Source organism: Colletes latitarsis, chromosome 8 (assembly GCF_051014445.1).
Source record: "Colletes latitarsis isolate SP2378_abdomen chromosome 8, iyColLati1, whole genome shotgun sequence".
In the NCBI taxonomy this organism is placed as follows: domain Eukaryota; kingdom Metazoa; phylum Arthropoda; class Insecta; order Hymenoptera; family Colletidae; genus Colletes; species Colletes latitarsis.
Genome location: NC_135141.1, coordinates 32495504 through 32510871, shown reverse-complemented (window position 1 = coordinate 32510871; position 15368 = coordinate 32495504). Strand labels below are relative to the sequence as shown.

Genomic DNA, 15368 nt, shown 5'->3' with positions numbered 1-15368 from the left:
GTGGGTTTACCATACGCCAATTCGAAAGAAGTAAGCAGCGTGATATTCGACGTGAAATTTATACTCTTTTTCACCGATCATTAACTAGCAAATTACAAGTAACAATTCTATTTAAAATCTTTAAAGTATCATATGACGAATCGAATTTGTGTCATTTTACTTTTCAAAAAAGAAATTATTCTCAAAGATACATGAATGTCGAAGCATGAATTTGTTATCGAAATATGTAATATAACGTGACGCGTGAATTCTCATACCTCTACTCGATCCAGTTGACTCGTCCAAGAGCTTCCATCGATTCCTTCGTCAGAAATGCCTGTAAATAAAATATGAATAACAGTGACTATAATCTATAATTAAGACTAAATAATATACAGAATCAATACTAAAGGATTTAAGAAATCAAAGGACAAAAAGACGAATAGAAGGAATACGATAACAAAATTTTGAACAAAGTTTCTTTCAAAACTGCTACTTACGCGTAATCTATTCTGTTGTCTGTATCAAGAAAGAAAAGCTCCGAGGCGTTTAATATGGACAACAGACCCTAATTTTAACGAAAAAAGTCTTAAGATCGACATTACTAGCAACGAAGAAAGACACGTGAAAAGAAGAGAGACAGTCGTAGGAGTTCGAGTTAGTTCAGAGCTGAGCGGAAATGAATTGTATAATTTAGCAGGTCAGAAAGAAGGGATGAAACGAGTAAGCTCGAACGTGTGTTCTCGGAAAGCCTCCGAAAATTCCGAGGATGAGGTATCCTTGTAAGGTTTCACCTCGTTTCACGTCTTTCCCAGGGAACTTTTCCACCACATTTTCCAGAAACATCCGAGTACATGACGTCAGAAAATAATTTGCGCGTTGACGTATGACGCGGGAATGTCCACGTCCCTTCTCGTTAAAAATTCCGGCGACGATTCTATTTGACACACACCGTGCTTTGGTTTTACGATTCATCGTAGATAAGTCTTATATAAATTTATCGTAAAAATAAATCGTCAGTATCTTGAAATTAGTAGTTTATTATAAAATTTCGTATTTCTACGCCGCATTTTCTACATGTGTAATGCGAAACAATAAAAAGAATAAGTATAATAATAATATCAGCTTACGAGCGACAAAATCTGTATCGGTGTATCAATCCCTCGTGTGACATGAAAAGTAGCTTATTCAAAATCGACAAAGTTTCCCCTAACCGAGGATTTATTTCGAATTTGTCACGTTATAGTCATAAATTTCAGTTTTCGATTCCCCCCTATGGCTATAAAAATTCCCAGATTGGGAATTATCTTTCGTCAAGGCAACGAGAAATCTTCGTGCTCGATTGTAGGGACAGCAATGGTGGCGAGGACGTAACGTGCCCGATCAGGTCTGTACAACGATCCACCAAATCGCGATACGAAACTCGGATGGCGCAAAAAAGCACGGAAAGTGGTTTCAGCACGATCTGAACCCAGCACGTTATATTTTCTGTGTCGCGGGACACGCGTCCGAGGTGGTTGTCAGTGAAATTTCCGACGCGTCTGTCGTTGGCGAAATCCAAGATACAAAATCGGGCGTTTCAACAATGCCCCGGTGCGACGTCAAGCGTTCCGCTCCTCGGGCCGTGGTTGAATTATGTATTTCGTTATCGCCGCAATAACAATTTGTCAGCGGGAGGCCCTGAAAGTCCAGCTACCGCCTACACGCGCGCATACACACTTTCGCAACGCGTGTATTATATGTATAATGTATGTAGGGACCGCGGGAATAGTTTAGCTTTCGGCCATCCGACGGTACATGAAAGTTCAGGCGAAGCTCAAATCGCGGTAATAGTTTCGTCCGTTTATAATTATGCACCTTTCCGGGACTAATGCGACGTTAAAGCGGCACTTGCCTTCGCCTATTGGGAGTGGGAGGGACAGAGATGGGAAAAGGACACGCCCGGAAGTGCGATATGTATATCGATACGGTTTAAGGTATAACAAATTGTGCCGCTACGTAATTACCGAATAATTATGGATGACTGCATTTACCTTTGTCGGTCGGAATTCCTAGTGTCGAATTCGTGACGATTCTACGGTCATGTGTGTTAATCAAGAGGCGTCGAGACACGGACACGAGGCGAACGAATTATTTTCAGCGAGATTAATTCTATGGGATGCAGTTTTGGTCTGGCAGCGAACGCGTTACATAATTCTCACACGTTCAAGTATACATATGTAGACTCTGTTCTAGGAAACAGCCGTGTGTCACTTTGCCTCGTGCGAGAAGACGATATATCAGTAACACCAGTGACAGTAGAATACCTTCAAAGAAAAGTTTCATATTTTTCTACGGTGTCCACATCTTCGTGAAACGCATAACAAACCATGCACGACGATCTATAAAGCGGTATTTTCTCTTTTCATAGCATGAACCCAGCCACACGTTCGGTTCGTTCAAAAAGAATTTTATTACTTTTCTTGCGAGTCGTAAAATATTTCTTCGCCGTATTCGGGCAGGTAATGGTACTATTGTTTGTCATTTATTTAAAACAAAGGCGAAACGTTCAACGTTTTTAACCGTCAACTCTTGATTTCGCAAAGATTTCGAGCATTCGTACTTGGATGAACGTGAAATTCACGTAGAAACTCCGTTACATATTTAATTAACGTTGAACTTTTTAACGTGTGCACTACATATGTACATAATACGTGTAGATATCCAAGTTCAAATCATATTTAATCGTGCTGAAATTAGCAATATAACTTCTCGTTGCCTTAAACTATAATATGACAAACATGTCTGAGAGTTTATGTCTGGAATAACAATATTAATTATACAAAGTACTTGGCCGAAAGTTTCCGCCAAGTTTTCGACGAATTTATTCACGATACCGTTGTAAGTTTGCTTTAAACTTGATTGTTCAAAAGGGTCTGTCGTCTCGTACGCGTTAGAGAATCCTTGCAACTCTCCTTGGATCAAAACGTAGATCCACATTGATCAAAATAACGTTTTTAAATAATAAATTTAAACTGGTTTACGAACTAAGGGTTCTATTGCCAGCCACACTGCTTATATACTCCTTCGTTCCAATATTGTTTCGGTTGCACGGTAAATCTTATCAAGTTTAAACAGAACTGTTTAAAACTTCCTACGTGCTTTCAAGTATTTATTAATTTGGAAAACTTTGCCTCGTAAAAAATTTTAAATTAGTTTGAGGCTCGCGGGATGCAAAACGATAGTCTGTCCGCGTATGTCTGACCAAACTCACGCTTCCACTACTTATATACTTTCTCGATCTATTGCTGCTTGGGATGCACACAAAATATTAATTAGAATTGGTTTTAAATATGTATAAATAAATAAATTTTAAACTTGTGTGTGGATCAAAAGTTATCGTTTACAGTAAATCTTGAGAACCTTGATCTTTCTAAATATTTTTCAAGTATTTACTAATTAGAATAAATTTTCTTTAACAAGTTTTAAGCTATCGAACGGATAAAAAGCAATTTCTAACCACAGAAAAACCATTCTTACTCACAGTACTTAAACTATTACGTTAAATATTAGAAATGTTAAAACGATTTAAGTCTTCCTTCGTGTTTACCAAGAATTTATTAATCGCAATAAATTTCCCGCAAGTTTCAAAATATTTCTGCAACGTTCATTAATTTCTATAAATTTTGGTTGCAACAAACTTGAAATTGGATCGAGGAATTTGCCTGACCACGAACAAACCACTCACTTTCTCCTGCTGCTTCGATTCTACGGTAAATATTAAAATATTTTTTGTAAAACTGTTTAAAAGTTTGTACGTGTTTCGGAAATACTTGTTAAATTGAATAAATTTTCATCGTAATAAGTTTCAAACCGGGATATGGGTAAAAGTTTATAAATGTAAAAGATATAAAGAACGCATTTAAGAAACGGTTTTTTCTAAAATTTCGAGCATCAATTTTTAAGCCTAACGTTGGAAAAACAATCGTATAGAATCGAACACAGTTATCTGGAACATAAAGACGTTCACTCTACTTCCCTCGGGATATTGATTACAAACCGTTAAAGATTAATTAAAACTGTAGACTCTTTAATTAAAAAAGTTTCTTCGCAAATGATAAATTAATCGAGTGAAAAGAAAATGCAGCCAGTTAAAGAAATTTCCGAGTTATTATCAATGCTTGGAATCGTCGTTCGAGTTTTGCAAACGAACGAATAAACTGGAGCAACTTGCAATAAATAAGGTTTGTTCGTGCAACGATGCGCGATGAAATAACCGAACGCAGATAGAAGCACGTGCAATTGTTCTTTCGCAGATTATTCAGAACATAGTTTTCTTAACACCGAACAACCAATGCCGTTGAGACTTTATTTAAACGTAATCGTGAAAAGGTAGCGAGCGTTATTAACCAGTAAAATTGTTGTAAGTCGCATGCCGATGCATGTAGAGATATAAAACGGCCGGTAACACGACAGCGCGAAATAAAGGATTTTAACGACTTTTTCTCAGGAACGAATCAGATTATTCTTTATAACGATCCAATTTCTTGCATGCAAAGCACTGTTACACGACGCGGCAGTCAAATGCAGTCCCCCCGATTCCTGTCTGACACGAGAGATCTCGTGCACACGCTCGTTTTTCAATTTTACAGTGTACCTCTAATTGCACCCCAATTTCCAACTACAATGCTCCGCGTAATTACACGATACGTAATCGACCTTTCTAAATAAAAATATAATAACATTATACGAGAGAAACTGTCGCGAAAAAGAAAAGTTTCAGAGTAAAAACTAAACGTGACATTTAATCTTGTAATGTAATCTTTTGGGTATCATTTTTGCGAATATCTAATAATTGGTGGAAACTTCTCACCTGACACGTTAATCGCGTAAGGGTAATAATATTGAAACGTACAGGGATGGGGTCTCATCGCGTCGTTTCTTCTCGATTTCCCCGGTCGAATAGTGGCGTTTTATTCCCGTTTTTTGCCAAACACCGAACGGAATGAGGCAATCGGAGCAGGCACAGTGGCGATGAGCGGCAACAACGGCGCTGAAAAGGAGCGAAAAGGGGTGAAAAGCCGAGGTTAACACGCAAAGCGAGCGAGAGATGGTGGTGACTCAAAAATTGCCACCGTAGTCGGCACCGGGGCGATAAAACTTCAGACTCGGGCGAATGTAACCGGAACTTTGCGCCATTAGATCCTCTGGTAGTTTGAACAACAGACACGAAGGGTCTGCATACACCACGACAAGTCTGCCCCTCGCTTCATCTTCTTTCGCAACACGTACTAGTATACTCTCCGATACAGTCCACGAGACGCCGCTTCGTTTTCTCACTTTTATTTATCCGCGCCTTCCCCCCTCGCATCCGTTGCCAAATCTCTCTACCCTTTGCTTCATCTTCTTATCCCCCGTTCCTTTCTTTATCCTTTCCGTGGGATTGGTTTGTTCTCGAACGCCGCGCCGCCTCTGACGATTTTCATCAGGCTTCCATTCAGTTTTAAGATCGAACCCCGATCCCTCGCCAGATCTTCTTTCCGGAGTTTTCCATTTTCTGTCACTTATCGAGGTTCCCCCTTGCTTCGAACTTTCGCAAAGCAATTCTGTTTCCTTCTCTTATCCGTCTCCATCGGATGTTTGTTCGACGCGCTCGTCGGAACGAACCCTTTCACATTATTCGTGTAATTTTAAGGGAATAACCATATTGCCTATTTGCAGAATATTCCAGAAATACATACGTGTTAATATCACGAAGAAAGTGGTGCTTACGTTTTACATATTGCGTTAAATTTAAACTTTACAAAGTATCATTAAACTGGCCAACAAAGCTTCCAACAAAGCTTTCCAAAGTTTCTCTCCTCATCGATGATATTCCAAATTCCTCGTCAGCGCCATTCACTCGTCCAATCGTAGCCAAACAATACTCGGTGTATTTCTTGGATAGGCATAGTTGAATCGTCCTCGCGAGGACGTTTTTCGTCGTGATTTCCTTTTTCCTCTCATCTGGCACCGTTTTCCTCAGTCTCTTCCATCATCCGGCGTTGGCCATTGCTTTCCACGGAGGTGGGTCACGTCTCTATTTTGTATTCCATCAAGCTCGCATCCATTCCCGCGCTAAACAATGGAGGTACCAGCCTGTTTCCCTTTCCCGAAGACTCCTCCGGTCGCCCAAGTTCGCCCGAACCTCGACGAGAGAGTTTCGAGCGCGGCAGGGCAAACAGCCGAAAACTCTCCGCCCTCGTCGACGGTCTTTTTCCGTTCTTCGCATGCTCCAACCCCTTCTAGCGCGTCACGATGTAAGGGAACGAGTGTTTCGTGCTGCTGCCGGAACGAGGTGGGTCTTTTATCCAAAGACTCATCTCGATTTCAAATGCAAATGCGCACACCGAGGGAAGATGGAAGAGAAAGGGTGGAAAGGAAGAGGAGCATTGCGTGGCAAGTTGCCGCAGTCTGTTTAGTAACTTTGCGCCCGATCTGCGCTTCAACCCCCCACATGCGGAGGAAAAATGCTACCTCGTTGTCGACGGGGATTCACCGTGCCTCCGCGTTTCGTCGTTTCTCATCGTATCCTGCGTTTCACGCCTGCGCGCCATTGCTGATCGCCTTCTTCCGACGTTTCTTTAACGCCAACTCTACCTACACTTTGCATACATACACCTTTTCTTAAATAAAAATGGAATTATTAGTCGTTTATTTTCATTTTTATACCTATCATAAGTAGGACATGATATGCAGGGTGTTACAAATATAAAAAAAAAAAAATTATATCTTGGGAAGATGGCCATGGATAATTGAATTTTTTCCTCTATAAATTCAGTGCATCTTCTCTAGAGCTTGTCCCAGTTTCTGAAATCATCCTGCACAATAACAGTCGAAGAAACGAACTCGACTGAAACATCCCAGCGCGGCGAGGGAAGCCAAAAACAGATTCCCCCGGCGAACCAAGAACGCGAACTAAAATTCAGGTGAGTTTGGTTCGTTTGATGGAACCGAGAGAGAGCAGAGCTCGTTAGAGTCCGCCTCCGTCGTCTCCAATTTAGACTTCCCAATTTTCAAGGAGAATCGCGCAGCGAACGAGGCAATTAAGCCCGTTATCTTAACGGTCGAAGCGTCAGAGCCAAGAAAGCCGAATATCTTCGGATTCGTTAAGAATAAATCATTTCGAACGTAAGCATGGCGTTGGATTTTATAGTTCCTAGGGCCCCGGATATTCGGTGTGCAACCATCCCCCTCCCACCCGACGCTTACCAACTTTTAACTGCCTCGACCGAACTTCCCTCTTCCCGTGGTAATCCCAACGATAACATTCCGAAATCGTCGGTCGGAATCTTCTGCGTTCGCGCACTAATAATAACGCTGTGCTTCGAGCTCGCGTAACTTGGACTTTTGGTAACAATAACGAGCGATTTCCCTGGACCCGGTTCCCCGGTTCCCCGGCTCCCCCGCGTTATCGTGAAACAATAGGGCGTCGCGTGACAAGGAACCACGGTCGGCGTCGCGGTGCCCGCCAACGTGTTTAGAACACGCGACGAAAACCAAGACGAAAGCTATTGAAAAGCAGCCTGGAAACGACAGGAAAAGAGAATATTATACAACGTGTACAAAGTGTTTTGGTTCTGTATACCTGTGAAATTAACAGGGAATGAATATACATGTCACGATACTTTTCTATGCATTGCTGTAATACTGATTTTATTAATACATACGGAGTTATTAACTCACCACTTGTATTCGTACGCTATAAATAAAGAGAAACTTGTTTCTTATGAATTCTTTTCATTTATATTTACTAAATGTTGTTTCTATTATACCGTGACTTACTTTTATTTACTTAAAAGATTGATTTTATCTTATTATAACATTTTTTTCTTATTTTAACGTCCTGAATCTCAACCGAGTTTCACAGTTCATATTTTTGTTATAACTTCTCAACAGATTCCTTATAGATTTTTTATTACGTAACACTTTAGTCTTAGTTTTATTTACAGTTCTGTACACACTGCTGAAGTTTAGATCAGCACAATGGGGCGCCGCGTGACGTGAAACCGCAGTAGGCGTCGCGGCGCTCGCGAAACGCGCGTCGACGGTCGAAGGAACCGGGAAACGACAAGCAAAGGGAATAAAAATTCTGACTTAGAGCGACGTCTCGTTTGCTACCTCCGTCGAAATGCAACCCGAATCACTTACGGTGGCAATAAAGATTCCCAGTATTTTTATTGCCGTCAGCCGTTTCGCTGATACGATGAGGAAACGGTCGAGCCAGCCTTCTTTTCCAGTACCAGGCCACTCGCGATCTTCCGCCAATCGGTATACATATAGAGCAGCAAATGCGCGCCGTATGTAAATGTTATCCAGGCTAGGGTAATCTGAAATTTGCTGGCTGTGCTTCGAAACCACGCCTGTTAGAGAAAGCCGGAATCTATGAGGGCCAATCGATGACTGCCTCCTCGACGTTTATTCCGATATTAATCCTCCGACGAACGGGCCGTTTCAAAGCCAGCCATCTATCGCTTAGACGCATTCAATTACCCCTAACGTACTGGGTGTCCCCGTATCGACGGCACAACCGAGAACGGGCCAACTAAAAATTTTCCATTCGTCGCTTTGCCCTCGATCAGGTTTCTCAATAAAATGCGAATAAAACTGTACAAGGAACTATAACAGCGAACCACGGTTCCATTTGCAACTTTGTCGTTGATGCAATCATGACAAATTTTGGCATTGAATAAACTGGTTAACAGAGTTCAAAAATAATTAATTAATTTATGTTTTACAACTCTATTATCAATCAAGACACGAATGCATTTGACGAAAATTGCCAGTGATGATAGTGACGACAAAAATAAGTGGAGGGAATTTAATATTCTGCTATAGCGTTCACAGGGTTAACGGATGATCTTGTCGATGGCAAGACGCGTATTCGCGAAACGGTTTCCTAATAGACATTCGCCAAATAGAAACTAATATACCGGCTCGATTCGAAAACGTATCTCTGTCAGCGGCAGACTTAGAGCCACTAGGTCTGTTTGGAAGAGCAGATCTTCAATCATATTGGCCAAAATGATGGGGATAATACTCGAATGGTTGCAGGAATGGAGAATCTGGGACATTCGATTGTTTGGAGAGTATCGAATGATGAAGAACTGTATCCGTACCGTGTGCAAAGGGAGCTAGAGCTGACAGTCACTTTCCTCCGCGAGAAACCCTCTGAGCATAGTCATTACAGATTTCTCTTTACTATTTTTATTCGCGCCAAGTTTACTGTCACTAAACCGAAGAATATTTACAATATTGTTCGTCTAAATTAAGTTCTTTCATCTTGTCATTTAAATTGCGACGAAATTACGAATTTTTTAGAGGTTGTTACAAGGAGGAAACTTCGTTCTTTAAAATCAGCCTAGCTGTACACGAATTAATTCGAGGTAATTGTTTTGCTCGTTAAATGTGAACGCGCGATAATATCGATAACAAAGATCGTTTGGAAGAATAATCGAGTACCCGTGTAATTTTGCTCGCAAGTTGGCCACGCGAAGTCACCGGCGTCTGACTGCCACCTTCGTTTCTACGAGTCTTATCCTCCGTTTCTACCGTAATGTGTATTGCTGCGGGTCTGTGCAACGACGGAGATCCGGTGCCCGTTGGTTTCGAGCGGCAAATGTATGCCGTATGTAAATGTTATCCGAGGCGTAGGGTAATCTGGAATTTGCTTGTAGTGGTTCAGTGACAGGCGTACCGAGGAAAGCTCAGGTTTATGGGACGATTGATGCTACATACTCCACGCATGGTTACGCGCTACGGACTACCCTCGATGGTGATAAATGTGGACGATCGAAACTAAAGCAGTGCCGCTTTCGGTACCAACCTTCCAACCAAACCCTTCATTTTCATTTATAGATCAAGCATTTCAACAATACGGATCCTAATCGAACTTTTCATCTTTCTACTATCGCCCTGGCGATGACGTCTTTAACTTCACTGTTCAACAAAATTCATTCTATTAATCGAATTCATTTCGAATAGTCCAACATTCTTGATTATATTTACAAATGCAGTGAAATTCGGTATTAAGTAATAATATAATTTATTTGATTTATTTATTATGCGGGTAAAAACACATTAGTGTAAAAGGGAAAATATAATATTTGTACAGTGATGGTACAGAATCGTGCATATAGAGTTAGAGTTTCAATTATCCTGGAATGTCCGAATAACCAGCACATTTATTCTACGGTAAATGCATCCAGCAATGTCGTTGATACTAAACGGTTGCTTTCCGTGGCACGTGTAATTTATAAATTAAAATGGGTCACTCTATAGATAAGTCGCAGAGGCTGAATCTAGGTGCTATCGAGTTTCGCTCGAGTGGGTGGAAGAGGCTAAGCACGGGTCGAAATCGGCCTCGTCTCAGCTTAAAAGTGGAAGAAACGGAAATATGTTCCATTTCGAGGCTAAGGGTAGGCTAACGGACGCGGTTAAAAGCCTTTAATCCATCATCTCTTCCCCTCACCTGTCGCACTTGAGGCTGTTTGAAAATGTCTTTCAAGTTTCATCGCGTTGCACGAGATTCCAAGTCTGAGACTCGTTCCGCTTCGAGCGAACATAATTGAACGTCAAGGAAAATAGGAAAAATTGAATCTATCGCAGCCACTAATTTTGGCTGCTGCACTTAAATGCTCCAAGACGTAAAAAGTATCGAGCATCGTTTAACAAATCGAAACATTTGCATGCCAAACTGAAACTAACTTAACGGAGAAGGTAATTCGACGCTGTAATTTAACCGGGAGTATTTCTCGTATTCTCTTTTTTGCTGGCGGATGAGGATAAGAACGACGGTCAGAGTACTGACCTGTATAAGTCCAGAAAGGTTAACAATACCCAGTTTATTCTGGAATTGCGCAAAACACAGAAGAATTTCGTCCGCTCGGATGAGAACTGCAGAACCTGCGCCTGGCAGAAACGAACGAACAGTTGAGAGTCACTGAAACGTGGAATCGGAAAAATTGTTCTCAGCAGAGGGAGAACCTCTCGGTTTGGTTTAAGATACGTTTACGCTGCTGGAACAACCCAGGCTTAGCCTTTGACCACCTCGAAAAGCCATTGTAAAAACGCGATGCTAACGGTCCACGAGTCTTTCCGTTCCTTTCACCGAAAATTCGTATAAAGTCAGCAAATACAGATTTTTATTCGATGCAAAGACCATTGTATTATATTACGAGGTTCGCTTATACGCATGTATACTTTCTTTTATTTCTGTTCTTTTTATTTTTTGCATTTCTTCGAGACAACGTAAAGGTAAAAATGAATCGATATCGAGATATGAAATAAAGTATAGTCGATGATATTTTATCGAGAAATTGGATGTAACTTGGAGGAAAGAGGCGCTTTTAGAGTAAGAAGAACCGAGTGAGTGACTCGACTTTGAGGCTTCGAGTTACTGTACCAGAGATTGTCAAAGACTACTTGTTCAAGTCTGGTAGACCCGCATATAGAAATGAAGTGGAAGAAATATCTGTTCCAATTTCGAGGAATATGGAATCGAAGACTTGCGAGGAGGCTCGAAATCGATCATGTACCATTTAAACAATTTTTTTATCTCATTAGAAATCTTGAGAAATTCACTTAATTTTTACTTTTGCTTCGTTCTACTTTGATACTCTCGGGAACAAGTGCTATGTTAAAACGAAAAAATACTATTCTTATGTACGCAAAGTGAGGCACAGTGCGATGCAACCGAACAGAGGATGATTTTATACGTAACGGTAAAAAGAACGAATAATCATCGATCGAACGTTGAATTATTCAAAAGCGTTTTCCCACATAGAAACTTGCGAAACATTCACGATATAATTAAAGTCGAACAGAATGAATATTTCTTTCGCGTCGTCTGGTAATAAATAAATTTGGCCGACAAACACGGCAATTGTCCAAACTTTTTTACGACATTGGTCTAATAAAAAGGAGAGAAATATTAAAATGGTATTTGCTGCGATAGAAAGTATTTGCTTCGGGTCATTGTTCTCTGTGCCCGCTTGTTCCAGCAAGTAAAATTAAAGCTATGAATCGCCAACCTTATTTGAAGAGTGCATTTTCTACGTAACCAGAAACTCGCTACGCACACAGACGCCGTTTTAGCGTACGCGACTGACGTATGGTTGCACATAATATCCTGCTTTAAAGGATTTGTTAAAATTGCGGTCGCGGGGTAATAAAGTTGCAAGAATTTCGCGTTCTGGAACAAAATGGATTCGAAAATCCACCTAATTACATTGCAAGGCTATTTCTTCGATTGATTTTATGCTAGCTTAAATAAATGTCAGTGAATGAAAATAAATTTAACGGAATATTTCTCGATTTAAATATTACTACTGTGCACGAGCGTTAAACATTTTCAAATACTACTTTGGAATTATTTTATTCATTGAATATGAAACACATGAAACGGTCACATTGTTTCTGTTTTATTATTCCGAAACATATACTATCCACCAATATCTTATGCTTGATATAAAATAGAGACGATTCCTGTGTAATATTTTATTTAACGATATTGGAATATTTATTTGCAGTTACATTAGACTTGTAAATTTTTCAAGAAAAAGTCTTCTTAGATTCAGATTTTTTAAAGCTTGGCAAAATTATGAAAAGTCATAACATGCTAAGAATATGAAATTCTGTGGAAGGTTTCTGTAATTTACTTTGACGTTTTATGACCGTGTGTGAAGTAAAGTTTGCAGCAATATTCATGGAACAGCGAGCAATTAATTATCCGCCTGGAGGGGCATTCTTTTCATTTGCGATTAAGCTGCCGACGTTGATATATCCATCAATATTGAATCACATTACTCACGTCCGCATTGCGTCAGCAAGCGCGACATGACAGTACTCTGCACCTGAGCAACAAATTTAAAGCAAACGTACGTCATATGTATACACGCACGCTGATGTGTGACATTTGTTGCTATGCCAGTGTACCTAAATCAGTTGTCAATCCTAACAATCCCTCGTCCATTACGATGGACGTATGATATTTTCCACCTACGAACTATTTTATTACACTTAACCACTTCATCGTTCGTAACGTTCACATTTTGTTCATATTTCAAGTTATAAAATACTCTATTTTGCATACGTACATTTCTTTCAGATGAAAAGTATAGAAAATTAATTACAAGTCTCTTCGTCTGCTTTAAAAAACAGTTGTTGAAGAAAACAGAACAAATTATATTAACGTTTACAAAGACTACGTTCCTGAACTAATAATAGTCAAGAAACAAAAAGAAAAATACTTTGGTATACAAATAAATATTTCACAGACACTGTCTCTGATTCAGATACACTGACATATGATTGTAAAACTCATGTTGTTCGTAATGAATACTCAAACGAATCGTTCAAATCTACTGTCAAAAACGTAAATTGTTTTTACTCAAGCAAAACTTCTGTAATTCCAAAATATATAAAATAATAATAATAATAATGCCTTAGAGTTTCTCTAGCTAATCAGACATTTCTAAAAAAAAAGTCATCCTGCACGCAAAAATATCAATTACTGTTTAATTTCAGGAAACGACATAAATGGAACGTCGATTCTATCGAACAGTATTTATTCGATAAAAACAACGAAGAGGTAGAATGTACGTATTCCCCCGTGAAATATATGTATGCCAATATTAAATCGTATTATTTCTCCATGCATAATATCGATACATATTGTGCTGCTTAAAATAACGCAGAAAATTGCCACAAAGTTGCAAAATTAATATGTCACGCACGTTCGACGTATTGCAAACTCAGGCGACGCCTGCGTTATTATTACTTCGCAGAAGTATAATTATCGCGGCAACTATTAACAACGTTTCAACGCGAGCTATTAACGGCTCAATTTTATTTTAAATGTTTCACTATAAACATTGGAACGATTGACCATTGCAATTTTTCCTGTATTTGATTACACCAATTTTCTAAACTTTTTATTTTCCAATCTTAAGACTCGGAAAATTGAAATTTTTTTTCTATAAAATTCAGAACATTGAATGCACGAAAGCCCGTTTTTTCACATGTTAATTAATTCATGAAAATACAATGAAAATCACTGTCTAGAAGGCTGTACTACAGCCACTCGAGTAACAGTAATTTTGGTTAGGATGGTAGAAACAACATAAATAACGTTTTCACGGAGTTGGCGTATCGCGAAGCACTATGCAACTTTGCCCCTAGTTATGCTATATTTTGGTCCACTTAATATATTCTATTTGTGTATGTATAGTTAAAAGCATACACTACGTTAAATAAAATTACTATAAACCGTGTTCTGTTACGGACAGTTTCCGAATGCTCGTAGCGAACGTGTTAAAATTCTAGAAAAGTAAAACATCTCCGAAAGTTCCAGCAGTAAACAATGGATTCAGTTTCAGTTTGGTGTGCTCGTGTAAAAAGCCATGGAAAGAATTTATCTCGAAAGTGTATGTTATTATAATATCTTGGAAAGTAAAAAAAAGAAAAATACTGACGTACCCAACAGTTGATGTACTTGTTTCAACTGCGTTTACTTTAAAAGAAAAAGTACAGTCGCCTCAGAAACTTGAAAAAAAGTCACCTTGCTAGAAACTTTATGCTACTTCGTGTTTGCTCCTCGAAGATGTCAACTTTTTTATTCGTTTACAATTTTTTCTAGCATCAGTCTAATGGAAAATATCAAGGCGGTCGTTACTTGTTTTTAGCGTTCGTAATGGTACAGCGTGGAAGTTTTTAAAGTAATAGCGTACGTCAACTAAATTTCTAAAGTGGTTTCTCGGAACCTTAACTTCATGTGAAAACAGTAATCTTTTTACTTTAGATGGAAACAGCTTGTATTTAAATCTATCATCGCAATCGATTTCCCGTCCGTCTAGCGTGAAAGTAATGGATTAGGAATAAATATTCTATAAAAGAAAACAGGCGTATTAACAAAAACCTGTCGATATTGTAACTTAAGAAAAGATTTGGGGCGAGGGTTGATAAGACTACGCGTGTCGTCGTATGTATCCAGAGCCAAAATAGCAACCAATCTGACAGAAGTCGGGTCATAGATCGTAGAAAAAGATCTGGCATGTCTTATCAAATTTATGGGTAGGTGGTAAAATTTTTCGGTGAAAAAAAAAATTTTCAAATCGTTCTAAAAAAATTATTTTCAGTTGCGGGGGTCAAATACAATCATTTTTGGTCAATAGACATACCCTCGAAATCTTACTCAGTTTCGAGAAAAAAATTCATTACCGAAAATGACATGTCTGACCATAGCGTTGATATGTTTCACTGAAATTTCATGCGAATCTTTAAAATGGCATAACTTCTGAACGGATTGGACGATTTTAATGTTCAAAAAGGCAAACGACGCGTATTTTAGTATAGAATATGTAGCAATTATA

General features: G+C 39.3%; 1 protein-coding gene across 1 annotated transcript in view; it reads right to left on the bottom strand.

Annotated features, from left to right (window-relative positions):
* The window catches only part of LOC143344712 (TWiK family of potassium channels protein 7), a 264886-nt gene that overhangs the window by 235262 nt on the left and 14256 nt on the right, over window positions 1-15368 (bottom strand). Inside the window, exon 3 of the mRNA XM_076771023.1 lies at window positions 258-316. The gene's annotated coding sequence lies outside the window, so the exon portion shown is untranslated. The remainder of the gene's footprint in view (window positions 1-257; window positions 317-15368) is intronic.